Genomic DNA, 18,442 nt, shown 5'->3' with positions numbered 1-18,442 from the left:
CTTTTTTCACATTCAGTCCTATCCCAATCACATCTCTCAACTGTATGCTGCCTCTCTGCTCCTACACACACACACACACACACACACACACACACACACACGCACACGCATGCACTTGGATACTCGCACACATATACTATCCTTTGAACCACTTGGACAGCAGGAAAGTAAACAAGTTTTTCCAATGTCTGGAAGCCAAGAAATAAAAGCAGGGATAAGAAGCCATTAGCTTTTTAGAGTCAAAAGTTAAGTAGCTCCAAGATGAGCCAAGACCAAAGAAGAAGCCAAAAGTGAGGGGTAAGTCAGGTCAGGTCATACCAGGCGACACTGGTTAACTTCGTCCCTGAGTAATGGCTACAATTCCCTCTGCCCACATTTGTATTTCTTGCTTAGGATATAAAGGTTAGCAATAAGACAATACAGAAAAGAATGGATGTGAATAAACCATTCTTAAATAACTTTAAAAAATACTACCAAAGAACAGTGGTAGTAGGGATCCTTACAGTGATAGTTCAACGCAATGGTGATGACTATATTAGGATTTTTTTTTTACTGTGTTTATTATATTTTTTGTTGAAAATAGGGTCATTAATGAGGAACTCATATTGCATTTCCCCTTCTCTGGCCTTCATTGCCATCTCTTTGATTAAAAAATCCCATTTACTTTAAAAATTCTACACTTCTTTTTCTCATGTTCTTCAGCTGTTTAGAGCCCAGTACTTGGGTACACTGATTATCATTCAGTATGTGTCTGTTTTTGTTTATTTTAATTCAATTTTTGCCCCTGTTGATTGTCTTCTGTTTCATTGTGTGAGGTCCGGGAATTGCCACATTTCCACATTTTTATTGTGGAGCTGGATTTTATAAAAAACAATATTTTTTATATTTTCCTATTATTTATAGGGCTACCAGTCCAAACCACAAAGGCAAACGCTTTGATGGGTTTTGCTTTTTATTAATTTTTTTAAAGCAACCACTCACACTACCTGGTTACCTCTATTCATTGGTGCTATAGATGTTTGCTTATTCCCCATGGCCTCCCATACCTAGTAACTAGACATGCTTCTTTCTAAATTTCCTGCTTCTGAACACCAGGGGCTGCCTGAAATAATTTGTTCAGGAAAATCATGTTTGGGTTAATTCTTGCTTTAATTCATATAAAAGTTATAGCCAGGCTCTTCTGTAAATAACATAGTATGTTTTATGAGTCCTTTTTCCCCCTGCAGCAGTGTCCAGAAGCACTTGAATAATTTTTTTATATTTTATTTTATTTATATGTAGAACATATTGAAATGGTTTGCATATAGACTGTGCTTGGTGCCCTCTCCCTCCCATTCTCCTTACCCCCTCCCAACAATGAGTGTCCAGGTTAACCATGCTATATTCATACTTTTACCCATATTCGGATGTAGCTCCTCTATTAATCAACCTCAGCCTTCTTCTCCTCTCCTTCCATTCTAGCTTTGTTGAGATTTCTACTCCATTATCTGGAGTCCCTCTGGTATCCCCACTACTCCCTAGTTTGGGCATATTAGAGAAAACATATGTCCCTTCTCTTTCTGTGCTTGGCTGATCTCACTTAACATAATGTTCTCCAGATCTTTCCATCTTCTTGCAATTGCCATGATTTTGTTCTTCTTTATAGCTGAATAGAATTCCATTGTGTTTATTTCCCATAACTTTTAAAATTTTAATTCTAAATTGAATTTATTTTTCTTTCCATTTGTCCCTTGGCTATCAAATACTTTGTATCAGTAACAGATTGAATGCAACCTGTGAGTGGGTGTGTTTGCATGGGGGAGGGTGGCCTGTTTGCATGCAATTGCAGTTTCCAGGAGCCAGTCCCAAGCCTCTCTCACACTGACCTGGCATGACCCTCTCATTCCCTTGCTGCACCAGGAACAGCGCGTGGCTTTTCCTTCAGTCTCTGGAAACTAAGCCCGGTGTGGTGGTGCATACTTGTGATCCTAGTACTTGGGAGGCTGAAACTGGAGGATCGCAGGTTCAAGAATAGCCTCGACAATTTAGCGAGGCTCTCAGCAACCTAGTAAGACCCTGTTTCCAAACAAGAAATAAAATCGGTCTGATGATGTAGCTCAGAAGTAGAATGCCCCTGATTCAATCCCCAGTTTAAAAAAAAAAAATAAGAAAAAGAAAAACAAACTTTTTACCTCACAGGTGTATGCTGTTTATTCTTTTCCCATCACCCTCTCTGTCCCAGCTCTCCTGTGTCCCTGGCTACTCTCACTGAGAAAGCCCATAGGAGCAGTCCCCTTTCTCTCCTCACCTCAGGAAGGGCTTCCTTACTCCTGTCAGCTATTTTGTCAATTTTTAAGAACAGCCACATTTGGCCACATAATCACATTCCTCCAATTTCCCGTCATGGAACCTTCAAGGTCTTTATGTATATTTAATTATGTATGTGTATGTTTATATCCCCAGTACTTATTATAAGCATATTTTGCAGCATATTTTCCTAGTGGCTCTCCCACTCCAATGCCTCGCTTTGCAACTTCCTCAATAAATGTTTAAAAATATAGCTTTTTAATATATTTTTAAATTTTCTTATTGGTGCATTGCAGTCATACATTTTAATGGGGTACAAGATGATGGCGGCATACAATTAGCCATCACCCAATTAGCCCTTACCCATTCCCTCCCCCTCCCTCCTTCTCATGTTTGGTTTAGTGATTGACTTTGATATGTTTCTGAATGTACATGACGTGCATTAGAGAATTTTCCTCTTCCCCCTCCCATCCCCTCAGTTAGGTCGCCTTATTTGCTCATCTATAATATCTCCTTCAAAAACTCTTCTGCCTCCTTCATATTACAACATTATGTCTTCCTTATACCTCTTACCTCTTCGTATACCCTCTTTAGACCTTGAATCCATTCTGATCAAATGCCTGCTGTTTCTTCTTCTGCCCCCATCTTCTTATCTAACTTGCAGCCTGGATCTGAGGGGGCACTCCATTATCCCCAGTGCAGGCTTCTCTGTTTCTTAGTTTCCTCCACTGCTGGGTGAGGAGTTGCATGAAACAACCCTTCCCACTGCCCAGTGTCGATTTGAGTTACCTTCTGAATCACCCTCCCTCCAGTCCATCTATTTTGCTCATTCATGTCACTCTCTTAGTAACATTTCATTGAAGTGATTTGATTTCTGGAAGACTCCTTTCTGTTTGACCATGGCAGTAGTTGGTGTCTAACTCCTCAGTCTACTTTCTGCACCTTAGTGTTGGTAACATGTGCGTCCATGATTCTTTAGATTCCTTGTTTTTTTTGTTATCAGTCCCTGGAGTCCCTTACCTGATCTCCCCAATAAAACAAGGCTTCAAGGTCTTTACTTAGTGCTGCTGTTTTTCTCTAATTTTTACTTGTCTATCTTGCCCATGGATATCAAATTCACTTACCCCCTCCCTGTCTTCTTCACTGTATTCCAGGCACTAATTCTACCATTTCTACATTATATTTTTCCCTTTCCTTCTCCCCCCTCCCAACGTGTGGATGGTTTTATTCATGTCTTACGCTACTTCATTATGGTCTGAACTCCTATCTTCTTATGCTGTAGCAGAGTCTGCTCTTTCAGTGATCGGATTGCTTTGCCTTCCTGTTCCTGACTCACATGTGACTGCTAGACATGCAGCTCAGGCCCTGCTTGCTTTTCTCAGTGCAGATCCACCTTTTAGCCTGCCTTGCCATTGTTCAGCAATCTCCCCCCTTCCATCTTTTTGTTATCACAGATTAGAGATTCACAGTAAACATGGATGAATTCATTGACTGACCACTGGCTATCAGATTAGAAGCTACTATAGTAACAACATTTAAAAATAATTAATTGTAAAAAGAACATTTGTAGGTATGTCCTAAAATTCAAATGAAGTTTATGTTTCCTAGCTATACATTCACTTAGCCCAGGTAAGAAATCAGTATCTGTGTATTAGGTGGAATTAAACATGTTATAATTTGAGGAAAGATAAATGAGTGTTGCTAGGACACTTGGGCCATAACTGCAAGGGATCTTGAGTCCTGTTATCTCTTCTTGACCCAGTCCCTGAAGAGGATGGGACACAGTGGTTGACTTGATATATGGGGCATATCTTGGAGGTGTAGTTAAGTATCAGCTCCCCCAGACTTAAGTAATAAATGATTGAGAGAGCAAAACTGTGATCATACCCTCGACTGCACTTTGTCTGGTCAGTTTCATAACATAAACATGCTTTCCTCTTGAAGACCACCATTTTACTGTTAAATTTTACTTACCCAAATTTTCTCTTTGTCCTATCACAAATTAAACTTCATTTTTTTATTTTCTTTTTTGGTACTGGGGATTGAACCCAGGAACATTCTACCTCTGAGCTATAACCCTAGTCCTTTATATTTTGAAACAAATTCTTACTAAATTGCTGAGCCCAGGCTTAAGCCTGCAATCCTCTTGTCTCAGCCTCCCAAGTACTGGGATTACAGATGTGTGCCACCACGCCGAGCTTCACTCTGTAATTTGACATGTATTTTTCTGGTTCATTTTATATTAAACTATATTTCACCAACAGGAACATTTTCTGACATAGGACTGCAATAAAAATGAGGGAAAATCGGGGAAAAAATCTACTTTTGATAAAGGTGAAATAGTTATGTTTTTTTCAGGCAACATCAGGAATTTTTTCTTGCTTATGTCATTTTTTTTCTAAGAACTTTCATCATTTCTTAGCTGCTTTGGGAGTTGTAAACAAACTAAGCTGCTCTTGGATAATTTGCCAAATTTTTCCCCCTTTCTTTTCTGTTTGAAAAATCATGGCATGTGAGCCAGTACATTTAGACACAGTAATCCAGGAAAAGATTGCTCATGAGTGGATGGATTGGGTTATGGAGGGAAAAACAATAATAGCTGCAAAGAAATCCTCCACCACACTGCTGGCAAATTCTCTTTGTTAAGCCAAGGATTAGCATTATTACTATTGTTACCAAGCAGGAAATCACTGCAAATGGAAATTTCTCTTACCAAAGCCAAAGTCAAGTTCAAGTATATGATACTGAACTGTAAAATAAAGTTCATGGATGTTACCTAAAGCCTTCTCCATGATGCTTCTTTTACCAAGGTTCTCTTATCTTTTATTCAAATACAGCAAAGCAAATTGGTAACAGGACTATATTTACATAGCTTAATTTTTTGTTTGCTTGTTCATTTGTTTTTGGATTGATCTCTAATAATTGTGTGTGTGTGTGTGTGTGTGTGTGTGTGTGTGTGCATTTGTATCTTGTTAGGTGGTTAAATAGAGATTAAACAAAAACTACAAGAATTCCTCAAAATCACAGTTTTAAAGTTTGAAGGCTAAAAATTATATCTTTTGTTTCTGGTAAAAAGTCACATTTTTCTTGGTTTCTAAACACATAGTAGATCATGATTGATTATAACTTTTGTAGGAAGCAGCTTCCATACATAGTTATTTGTCTCTCACTATCAAGAGCCTCTCCAGAAAATGCGTGCTGAGCTCAGGCAGCAGTGGTATGGATCTATTCTCAGGTAGCGCAGGAAAAGGAATCCTGAGGCAGAAAGGCCCCTATTTTAGCTGTAAAATTAAAGTGACATCATAAATATTTGGATATAGTTGACAAAAGAGAAAGAGAAAATGAAGAGTAATCTCAGGAGGGCTCCAGCCGCCTGGGAGTGGTAACATTTTCCCTTCCCCATCCTGAGTCTTGTCCTCATACACTGTCCAAATGTGTTTGCCAAATGGTTGAGGTACTTCTTTGAGGGTTTCAAGGATTAATTTGGGGGGGGGGGCATGTAGTGCCACTGATTTCCTTTGTGATTTTGTAAAATTGCCAAATCTCTGGGCTTTGAATGTTTTGATTTGTGCTTTTAATCAAACAGAAAGCTTAAACGAGAGGAAAGCATCATAGAATACTAATAATATGTATCTGTCAGCATTCTCACAGCTATAATCTAAAGACCTGGCCATGTAACTTATGTATTTGGGGGGATATATCTATCTATCTATCTATATATATATATCCCCAACACCACTCCACTGGAGACCTACCCCAGCCACACCCTACATGCCTAGGCCATCACCCAGATAAATCCATTGGAATGGCATGTGAGCTAGTATACATTCTGGGATTACAACTCTCATGAATCAGCTATATCAGTGCCAAACACCAATTTATGAGCTCTTCAAGGGGCCATTCTATATCTCATCATAACATAGGAGGAGGGAGTTACTTGTTCAGTAAGCAAATAAAGTAGTAGACAGAGTGGTGGCATATGGTTTCCAAAGCCAGACCACCTAGAGTCATCTACTTTCTCTATTCTTACCACTTCCATCTCTGCCAATACATTTTTTTTTAGCCTGTGCCCTAGTTTTCTCATCTGTGAAATGGAGACACCACCACTAACACTGTATGTTGTTACAAAATTTAAAACACATTAATATCTGCAAAGCACATCAGACTGTTTCTACACACAACTGTGTAATAACTGTTAGGGATAGTGGTTGCTTCTCCTCCTCATACTCGAAGCAGCCTTCTTCCATGATGCCCATGCTTATCAAACATACCACAGAAAGGAAGCCTGGTCTCACCACTCCAAAATATGTTCAGTGAAATCTTGTTCAGCTGCCGGAGTCTGCTGGACTTTGGTTGTACTGATATGAAGCAGTATGCTCCAAGATCACTTATGAAATTCACTTCATCACAAGAGGATTTTTGTGTCCTTTGAGCATCTGACAAGTCTTGTTACCACAGTTCACATTTGAGATTTTTTTTCTGAGTTATCTCTATGAAATTATGGTCTGAAAGTATGTGTCCAATCTTTACAAAAAGGCCACTTCTTCTAATGGAAGGGAAGATCTTAGCCATAGAAAAGGATGAGTTAGGAAGAAAAAAAATATTTGCTTCTAATATGATCATCAGCTTCTGAAATGGTTTACTATTTCTAACCATACAACTAACTTTTTTTTTTTTAATAATGAGTTGGGAGGTAGAGAATGCAGATCTCTGAAATTCTGCTGAGCGTAGGATGCCAGAGCCCACATCTGAGTGTTCAGTCACTTTGCTGTGTGTGCCATTCAATTACATTTTAGCCCTCTGCACTTGAACCATTGAAGAGAAATTCTTGAGTATTTGTTTGCAAAGTTCCTTCTACAGTAAGGCAGCTTATATTTCTGAAAACCATCGACAGTATTTATAATAACAACAAAAAATAGCAATAAGCTTTAAGATCCATTGATACTATTTTTATTATCCTCTTCTTCCTCATAAAAATTTAAGTATCTTATACATGTACTCAAATTGCAGTCAGATTAAGAAAAGGCTTTTGTCTATAGAGACTCTCAAAGGCTCTTGTCTTTAGAATTATAATATAAAATATGGAATAAAATAACAGTGCCATTTCCTAGCCAAAGCCTGTCATAATTTTACAACTCTGGTAAAAGTTGAAATAGTGTGCTGAGCATAGTCCTGTAATCTTAGTATTTCAGAGGCTGTGACAAGTAGATTATAGGTTTGAGGATAGCCTCAGCAATATAGTGAGATCTTTGGCAAGTTAGCAAGACTCTGTTTCAAAAACAAAAGAAAAAAAATAAAATAAAAAGGACCAGGAGTATAGCCTGGAGGTAGAATGCCTCTGGGTTCAGTCCCCAGTACCAGACACAGACACACACACACACACACACACACACACACACACACACACACACATTGTGTCCTAGTGACTATGTTTTTAACCAAGATTCAATGATTCAGTAACTAAACTATAAGATTAAAAATATATGATTTGACAACATTGTAGTGAAGCTGTCTTTCTTTTATGGAAAATATAAATTAATGATCTATATGACATAATTCTATTTATTTCTCTTAGGTATAGTACATCACTTAGCATATTTCATCACTCTCTGAAATATAAGTGCAAAGGGAGTATCCTTAAGAAAATACATTAGATCATGATTTCTCCAAAAGTATATTTTATAGATATAGCTCTTTTTTTTTTTTTGCTTTAAAGAATGCAGAATTAATTATAGGCATCATCTACCCAAACTAAACCTGCCTGAAACATTAATATTGCAAAATACTTGGCTTTTGGTACTTAGTTTATATTTCTTTGTAGTTGTTTTTGGACATCTAAATGTCCCAATCTAAATTGTGCCAATTTCTGTTCAACTTTAGTTGCAATTACCAGTGCAGGTGGCTTCATAAAGTGAGAAACTTAAATGTAAGATTATATGTCTTTACAGTACTGCCCTCTTGTTGATGGGAATGCATTGCAAGAGTCCCAGTGGATGTTTGAAGATATAGGTGATATTGATACCTATATAAACCATTTTTTTCTCTCTATACATATATGTCAATGAAAAGTATAATTTATAAATTAGGCATAGTAAGAGATTAAAAATAATTAATAATAAAAATAGAATAACCATTTATTGAAAATAAAAGTTATCTGAATATAGTCTCTCTCCATATATCATGTTGCTTAGTACTCATCCTTTTTATGATGTGAGATGTCGCAGTGCCTACAAGATGAGTTAAAATGAGCATTACCGCATAAAGGTCGCTCATACACAAATACAGCAAAACACTGACATCCCATCTGATACCTGGCTGATACGGAGGGACTAATGGACAGACAGACAGCTGGGGCAGAGTAGGATGGTGTGAGATTTCATCCCACTAACCAGAATGATGAGAAATTTAATAATAATGAATTATTTCTGGAAATTTCCATTTAATAATTTTGGAGCGCGGTTGACTATGAGCAACCGAAACCACACGCGTACACACACACACACACACACACACACACACACACACAAAACTGCAGAAAAAGGGACTTCTGGATTATTTTCTTCTAACTATGGTTTATGCTGTGTGTTTTAGCATCTTTTCATCATTGTTAATATTAATTCTCTTTCCATCCTTGTCTTTCAAGTAAACCTGACTTCAGTTTCTTAGTGTCATTCTCTTTTCATGGAAGAGAATGCAGAGATCATGCTGGTTGAAATGTTTCTCTTGACTCCCACCTACCTCCATGTGCAACATTAGTCCAGATATGGGGACATAGAGTTCTTTACCTTAATAGATAGTTTTCTTGGTTATCTGTCTCTGTGAAATGGATTGTCCAGGGAGATATGGCACAATAATGCATTGATTTTCTATCTTTTTCCCCCTCTAATCTTCTCTAAGTGTCAAGGCAGAGGGAACATTCTTTTCAGGTCTGACAGAAAATAAGACAAACTTTAAAGGAAAACATTTCTTTGAAGACTTTTATTCAATATGAAAATTTTACATGTGTTTGCATCATGTTGCCCTATATGTCTCTGGTTGTTTAATTTTTAATAAGCAAAATATTTCTTCTCCCATGTTGTTCTTTGAGGCGCAGTAATGACAATTGTGATGGTGATATAAAGAAATATAGCATTTGTCCTTTGTTAGGCATGGTTGTATGTGCATCTCATATATTTGCTCAGAAAAATGCACGAGATTTCTGTTATAAAATATAACAAAAATCTAACTTTAATTTGGTAAAGAGTTGATTTTCAGTCAAAGGCCTTGGTTTGAATTTCAGAGCTGCCACTTATTTCTTGTCAAGTCACTTTATTTCTCTGAGTCTTAACATGCCATCTGTAAGATAGGATTAACAATATCTCTAATACAGGGTTGGGCTGCAACTTTCAGGAGAATCAATATACATCTTTTCACAGAATCCTGGCAAATGTGAGATACTCAACCTTCTCCTTCCACCTCTACCCCACTGGACTACACATTCTTGAAGTAGGAACCATTTGTTTTTATATCTGAATCCTTAGGATCTGGTATATCACATGCAATCAATGTCTATTTGTTGAGTGAATGAATGAATACTTAATGAAATGATCAAAGTAACAGAGCCATCATTAAGTTGGTGTTCTATACATGATATCCAAAAGTTGCTGCTCTTCTGTAGGAATTGAATTTAGTGCCTATCATTGACTCTCCTTGGCCTAATCTATTGGTAAAATGGTATTATTTTCTGACTAGCCCTTTATTTTCTGGGGCTCTAGTACCTCCTTAATATTGTCACAAATGATTTTTTAAGAAATTATTTATTTGTAGACAGCTAGTCCTGCTTTCAAAACATGGCAGTTTCTTTCACAGCATTTCTCGCATAAAATGAGACCTAATTCATAGAATACCGACTATTTTCCTATTTAACTCTTAGCATTTGTGGGTTGTGGTCATCACCATGACCAAGCCATCATTCCACTACCAAACCCCATTCATTTTTCCTTTAATGAGTTTTCCCAACCATGTGCCTTCTTCCTAAATATTCTTGTTTTCTTTCTCGCATGTATTCAAGGGCCGTTCCTTTTTATAGCCCCCTCTATACTGGGCTCACTTGACTTCACTGATGCATTTGTTGTCTCTTCCTTGCTGTAGCCTCTGTGTTCCATGTCTGCATTGGTGCTCTGAACCTGTGGCCTTGAAGCTGGCCCAAGCTCTGTCTTCTATGTTTCAGGGTTTCAAAGGCATGAGGACTAATGCTCTGAAGTTCTGGCTGGCTTTTGCTGCTGCCCCTCATCCCTCCCCTGCATTGGAGCTGTGTAGATCTATCCATCTAGTGGAACAGCTGTCTCTGCCTAAGGGTTAGCTGGCAAGACCTATAGGAAAAGTTGAGTCATGTGCCCCCTAACCAGAGTCTAAATCTGCATAGATCTCAGTCAGTGTACACACTGTGGTTTTCAGGGAAGAACATATCAAGCTCCACTGTGCACACAGAATTAGCCTCGGGCCTACTTCTTCACCATCTGGTGGGAGGATGTCCAGCCAGAAATCAATGTCTCTCTTTCCCTTCTCTTTTCATCTAGTACTATGCTAATTGAGGACAGGATTTTAACTCCATTCAGATAAACAGGAACAAAACAGAAGGACAATGAAAACCACACACAGAGGGCTTTTTCTGTGTATTTTCTGGTCAGTGTGTAACCTAAAATTCCTAATATTTGCTTCTTAGAGCAGAGGTTTACAGTCTCATGTATACAAATCTTACTGTGTTGGATCCTAGATGATACAACAAGAACTCAGAAGACTTTGCACATTAACAATCCTTTAATAAAATATAGTAAGGTATGAGCTTGTTAGTTTTCTTTTTTATATGAATTGGCTTATAAACTACATGCAAAATAGAGTCTTTTTGGTTTTCTGTTGTTTTTGTTGCTAGGGCTAGAACCCAGGGTGTCCACTGATCCATACTTCTAGTCCCCAAAAGTTTTATTCTTTTATTACCAGACTTTGAATTATTTGGGGATTATTTAAAAATCATACATAATAAAATAAATCTTGGCATCTTAGAGATGCTGAAATAGATGAGTTACACAATATGATCATGATAAAAAGATGTTTTAGGCAATGATACTATCTTGTAAATAGGCATTTGCTTGGCATACTTTTATAAAGAGATAAGAATTTTTCAAGTGAAAATATTAAAATATTTTTTCCTACCGAGTTATATAACAAAATTCTTATGCTCTAGGGTTAAACTGAAGAATGAAATATCTATTCATTTTTTTCCATCTGTCATAAAAATATGAAATTTTATTGGTGAGAATTTGGGTGGAGAGCTACAGTTACTCTAGATCTTCACTGCAGTGTGGTAGTCACTAATCATACTTGACTGTTTACATTTAAATTAATTAAATAACATGAAAATTTAATTCTGTCATACTAATTAGATTTCAAGCTTTCAATAGACACATAGATGATAGATTTCATTTTTACAATCAAAAAGAAATAGAATAGGTAGTTAAACAAAATTTTACTCAAAAAGCTATAAGCCGGGATTATATATTTTTTTCTATCCAAGAACAACAGAACATACAGTTCTTCTTTTATTAGTACTGGGAATTGAACCCTGGGGCATTCTACAACCAAACAACACTCCCAGGCTTATTTATTTATTTATTTATTTATTTATTTATTTATTTTTTGAGATAAGTTCCAAGTTGCTGAGGGTCTCACTAAATTACTGAGGTTGGCCTCCAATATGCAATCCTGCCTCAACCTCCTAAGTACTGGGATTACAGGTATGTGCCACCATCACACCGGGCTCATTGGTAATATATTTATACTACACACACACACACACACACACACACACACACCCCCCTTGATAAATGACTTTATCTTTGATATAGCATAGCATGCTATATCTAACATGCCTGTAAATTGTTAAAACATTTATTGTAAAAATCCCATGGAAGAAATTTTCTATCCTATCACCTTATAGCTTCCTTATGGGATAAATTATATAGACTTTAGTGCCCTACATAGCTCTTATTAAAAGAATAAGTAATGTTACTCTTTTCACATCTAATTTTTATTCTTGCTTTGCCCTTGATTCTCAAGGCCAAAGATTCTGATTTGAGAATCTTCTGATCCTTTTAATAGTAGTACAAATCAATATGGTACTCTTTTTTACTATATTAATTTCTATGCTAATACTTATTTTTATTTTATTAAATTCTTTAAATCTGGTATAATAATCAATGACTCTAAGGTGTCTTCATTTCTTCATTTTATTTGATTGTGTGTTACACAGAATATATCTTCATGGTTAATAGCACAGATCTAAGTTAATTCTCAGCTGTCCCATTTCCTAGCTGTGTGGCATTAGGAAAGTTTTTTGTATTTGGATGTCAGTGTTTCCTCACCCTCAAACTGACAATTGGCCAAAATAATAATGTCAAGTATATAGCACATTCCTAGGACAGGAGGATATATAAGTCAGGAAGAATAATACAGAATTATGGCATGGTATAGAGACTATTTGTACTATTTTGGAATGGCTTTTTTTGTTGTTGTTGTTTCTCACATTTTTTCCAGTGTATATATTATAAATTATGCTGGCTTACAAAAAGTATAAAATATAACAAAATTTTAGTAGTAGACAATGGATGTTATATAAGTTAGAAAAGACCTTAGCCGGGCGTGGTGGCGCACGCTTGTAATCCCCGCGCTTGGGAGGCTGAGACAGGAGGATCACACAGGTCGAAGCCAGCCTCAGCAACTTAGTGGGACCCTGTTTCCAAATAAAATATAAAATATGTCTGGGAGTATAGCCCGAAGGTAGAAAGCCCCTGGGTTCTACTCCTAATACCGCCAAAAAATAAAAAATCATTTAGGTAAGGGTATAAATTCTAGAATATTAATTAAAAATAGTCATATAACTTTATACTTGAACTTCATAAGCTGATGTGAATAAAAACAAACCTGCTTTTGGGGATTAATTTTTCATTAACAAATCGATGGATGATTATTTTCAATAAAATAATCTCTCTAGCTTTGAGGAAATTTTATAGTGTTCGCATTCTAAATACTGTTTCAGAAACTGATAGGTCAAGATTAATTGATGAACATCAATATTAATCTGAATTGTTTTATGACATTATATGCAATGGTTTTGAGGGTATATTGAAATTCCTTTTTTTTAAACTTATTCCTATTCAGTGATATTTTTCTTAGTATCATAACATATGCTTTGCTTTCATATTAAGTTCATTCTGTTCCTCCTGTTCTCTCTCTCTCTTGCTCCCCCCTTCGTTTCCCTGTCTCCCTCTTTCCTAATGCTCTCTCTCTCCATCTATCCCTTCCTTCCTTCCTCTCTCTCTCTCTCTCTCTCTCTCTCACACACACTCACACTCACACACACACATACACACACACACGCCCACGCACGCACACACACACATGCACACCCATACAGGAGGATTATACTGTCAAAATCAATGAAATATGGTCATCCCAGGCTGCCCACATGAACAAAGACCCATTGGAGCCTGGCTACTGAATGGCCAGCCAAAGCCTTCACAGACATGGATTATTTCTGCTCGAGGTAAAAGATCAAGCTTTACTTGAAAAGCTGCCAAGTAGCCCTTTTTGATGTTCCCTGATTGGTAGCACACGGCACTTGAGTGCAGTGTCTCAGCCGAGCTACCATCTGCCCAACACTCTCGTTCTGCTGGTTGGCATGTCACTTATTTGCTTTTAACATGCAACCCATATAAAAATCCCTCATAATCTGCCAAAATTAGAAATGCAGCTGTTTTAAGTCTTCAACAGCAATAGCACTATTCATTATGCCAGTATGGAGGAATAAAATAGAAGGATGTATTTGAAAAGAGCAATACTACACCAGAATGTCTCTGTTCCTCCACTTTTTAAAGTATATTCGAGACATTTATAGTCTGGTACCAAGTGCTTACTACAGGTTTAAAGTCAATGCATAGATATGCCAAATATCTCTTTTACCATATATATTTTAATACAAAAATTGGGATTTGAACCAGCTTTGATTCTTTTTTATGTTATAAAGCAATTTTAGTCTTTTAGTTTCTAGAAAGTGAAAACATGCTGTCTAACCTTGAGTCTTATCTCATTCTATTTTTATTTTCTTCAGAAGTTTTTTGAGATTCTGATCATTTTAACTTGTAAATCTTGGGAACATTTATCATGTAAAGCTGTGTGGAAAATTCTCAGTGAGACCAAGCAGTTGGCTTCCTATTAAAAAAAAAAGTGAAAAATATATTTTTCCTAAACATAGTAATATTGAAAAGTAAAATTCAATACTAAAGCAAAAGTCTTCCTGCTTTCACAATATTATCCATATTCATATATTTAGAGATTCTAGAAATTAAAGAGCAATAAAGATCTGGAATGAATCACTCTCTCCAAAAACATCTTCTTTTTTTCCAAAGTGACTTGACATTCTTGTTCTTAAATTAAAGTTGGATAGTTTGAAATTTGCTTTTTTCATTCTTTACTATTTGATATTCATAAATCAAATAAAGGTATAAGCTGAATTCACGTAGCTATGTGTTAATCATGATCTCACGGGTGATACATCCTCATGTGCTTCAAGAATTATTTTTATTTGTGAGATTTAACCTGTAAAATAAAAAAAAATGCATACTGTAGAACCAGGGCATAAAATGTAATGATCAAGCACGGCACAAACTTGCTATAAAAGATTTACTTGCTATGCTTTTATCTTATATCTCCATGAAGATTAATAGTACTAAAAGAACAGGGTCAGTGAACTGTGGTTCTTGAACAAATCCATATGATAATTAGCTTAGTACCAGAAGCAGGGTAGTCACTCCAAAATCACTTCTTCATAATTGATACACTTTGCTTGGAAAGTTAAGATCTCATAATTGGATCTTGATTTGAAAAAAATAATAATTTTTGTTTTAAAGAGTCAGATATTTGGAAAATTCCAAAGTTAAAGTACTAGAGACTATATTTGTTTTGTTTTTCATGTAGTGGTTTCTAGCCAATAATGTAGGAAAATTTTTTTATCATACCACTGTCTTATTTGCTCTTAATTACCTCAAGTTACAGTGTAACTTTAAGTCTATATGATCATGTCTATAAGATTAAAATATTCTTTTCTTTTATGCTTATTGGCATGGTTCTAGCCTATCTTGCTTTTGAGAACACACTAGACTTTATGGCATGTTACTGTTATTATAAAAAATTAATGAAATATATGTATATGTTTAATTCAGCCTTAAGATACTACCTTTTCCACTTATAACAAATAGGTAGTGGTTATATATTGAGCCAAAAAGATTATTTTGTTGTCCTTCAAGGTCAACAGCAATCTCAGGATTATCTCATGTATAAATCTCTACTCTTTCTGGTTTTATGCTTTTAAAAACATTTAGTGCTGAGCAAAGGTCTTGGTTTGCCATCTCTAATGACTAAAATCTATTTTTGGTGTCTGGGATTACTTAACATGCAGAACGAGGGAGACAGAACAAATGTGTCTTTCCAGTTTTGAAAATCAGACTGTCCTTCAAGGACAATATGACCCTAGGATGTCAGTCGTCAACCCAATACATTTTTAAACAAACTGTCACAATTTGGGTAGTTTTAGTTTACAGGAAAGCAGTAGAGACAGCACTGGGAGTTCATCTCCCTCAAATTTAGTTTCTACTTGTGTTACCATCTTGCCCTGTCATGATACATTTGTCAAAACTAAGAAATCAAAATTAGTATGTGATGTGAACTTACCCGTTGTTGCCATTCATATACTGTTTCTGTCCCAGGACCCAATCCAGAGTCCTGAATTGCATTTAGCTGTCCTATCTCCTTAGACTGCTCTGGTTTGTGACATTCTCAGACATCCCTTGTTTTTTTATGACCTTCTCAGTGTTGAGGAATATATAGGCCAGGTATCATGTGGAATGTTTTCCAGTCTGGTTTATATGATATTTTTTTTCATTGTTTGGGGGGGGAGAATAGTATAAAGATAAAATACTTTTTCATTACCTCACATCAGGGGTAGATGATGTCCATACAACATGACCGATACTGTTACATTTCATCACTTGGTTAAGGTTGTGTTTGCCAGGTTTTTCTTCTGTAAAGTTACTATTTTTCCCTTTCTTGTTTTTATTCTCTCTTCTCTCTCTCTCTCTCTCTCTCTCTCTCTCTCTCTCTATATATATATATATATATATATATATATATATACACATACATATATATCTTTGTTTCTCTCATATATATCATATATATTTCTCTATATATATATCTATATATGTATCTATATATATATATCTTTCTCTCCTCATATATATACATATATATGAATCTGAATATACATAATATATATTCATAAATATGAATTCATTCAAAAGTTTGTGCTATGTGTCATAGCAATATTTTCGTTAAGCTTTTCTTATTAAACATACAAAGGGATTTCAAAAACACATATAAATATATACACCATAGTTTTAAGACTCATGAGCATTAGTGGGTACCAGCATAAACAACTGTGATGGCTAATTTTATGTATTAATTCGACTGGGCCATGTGGTGCCCAGGCAAATGGCTAAAAGTTATTCTAGGAATATCTGTGAAGGTCTTTTCTGGATGAGATTAACATTTGAGTTGCTAGACCCAGTAAAGCAGATTGCTCTTCATGATGTGTATCGGCATCATCCAGTTTATTAAAGGCCTGAATAAACAAGTATGGGAAATTTTGATCTCTCTTCCCAACTGTTCTTAAGCTGGGACTCAGTCCTGTTCTACCTTTAAACTTGGACATGGACTGGAACCATACCATTAGTTCTCCTGGGTCTCCAGCTTACTGAGTACAAAGCTTGGGACTTAGCTTCATAATTGTTTGAGCTAGTGATCCAGTTTGTGTGTTCTCTCTCTCTCTCTCTCTCTCTCTCTCTCTCTCTCTCTCTCTCTCTCTCTCTATCTCTCTATCTCTATCTCTATCTCTCTCTCCCCCCTCCCTTCCTCCACCCCCCTCTCTTTCTCTCTCTCTTCTCTATTGGAGAACGCGAATGTACGTACCATCCCACTGAAGTGTGACAGCAGTACTGTAGCCCTGAGAAATTTTTGTGTGTCCCTTTCCTGACACTGTTTCTCTCTCCCATCTTGAAATTTATGTTAATCATCTCCATGCATTTATTTTTATGTGGGTGAGATTTTAAACCTTATAAATTGAATTTTTTGGAATGCTTAAATAGGTATGGTGCTTAAAGCAGCAAAAAATGTAAAATTTTTTATATTTTTAGAAAATTTTCTCTTGTTTGGGGAAATAAATTGCATATCACGCTCAAAATATTCTTTACTTAAAATAATTATATATACTGTTTACTGAATAAACTAATTTATATGAAACAATATCACTTCATAATTCATCTGCTTTGGAGGCAGGTATCAACCATTATGTCTTTTAAGATATGAATTTCCACCGGGCGTGGTGGTGCACACTTGTAATCCCCGTGCTTGGGAGGAGGAGACAGGAGGATTGCGCAGGTTCAAAGCCAGTCTTGCTGGCTTAAGAGACCCTGTTTCCAAAAATAAAAAAGTATAAGATAGGTCTGGGAGTGTAGCCTGGAGGTAGAAGGGCTTCCAGGAACCCCAGTACCACCAAAAAAAAAAAAAAAAAAGATACAAATTTCCCATTAAAAAATAAATGCAAGTTTTTTCACAATCCTATGATTATAGCTTTATCTGTACTTAAAAACTTACGGTTTTCTTTAAAATATGCTAAATTACAAGCATATATTTGATCTCTTTATCTTCCCTAGACTAATGGATTGGAACTAAGTAATTGGACAAGCCCTTTCATTGGAATTGTGAATATCATATAAATTTTGAAATTAAGCTCTTAAAAATTGTGATGTTTATGTTCTTAAAACAAGTCATATAAATCATGAAAATAGAGTTATTTTATGTCCTAATAGTTAACATCAGTTTTCCTTCTCCTTTCAGTCTTGCTACTGAAGACATACAAAATAATCTTAATTTAACTTTATTATATTACCAATAAATATTTAATTCCTTAAAATCTCTTTTCTTGGACATGTTTTTATAGTTTTTGCAACTCCCTGTTTGCTTAAATTCATTTGGGGACTTGATTCATTCTTCTAAGTAAGTTGTT

At 36.0% G+C, this 18,442-nt stretch overlaps 1 protein-coding gene across 2 annotated transcripts in view; it reads left to right on the top strand.

Annotated features, from left to right (window-relative positions):
• PRKD1 (protein kinase D1) overlaps positions 1–18,442 on the top strand; it is a gene marked incomplete at its 3' end in the record, with an annotated part of 322,889 nt that overhangs the window by 178,809 nt on the left and 125,638 nt on the right. The window lies entirely within an intron of this gene.

The sequence above is a fragment of the Muscardinus avellanarius genome, assembly GCF_963383645.1.
Source record: "Muscardinus avellanarius genome assembly, chromosome: 12".
NCBI classification, from domain to species: domain Eukaryota; kingdom Metazoa; phylum Chordata; class Mammalia; order Rodentia; family Gliridae; genus Muscardinus; species Muscardinus avellanarius.
Note: the sequence above shows the minus strand (reverse complement) of the source record. Positions and strands in the feature narration are given on the sequence as shown.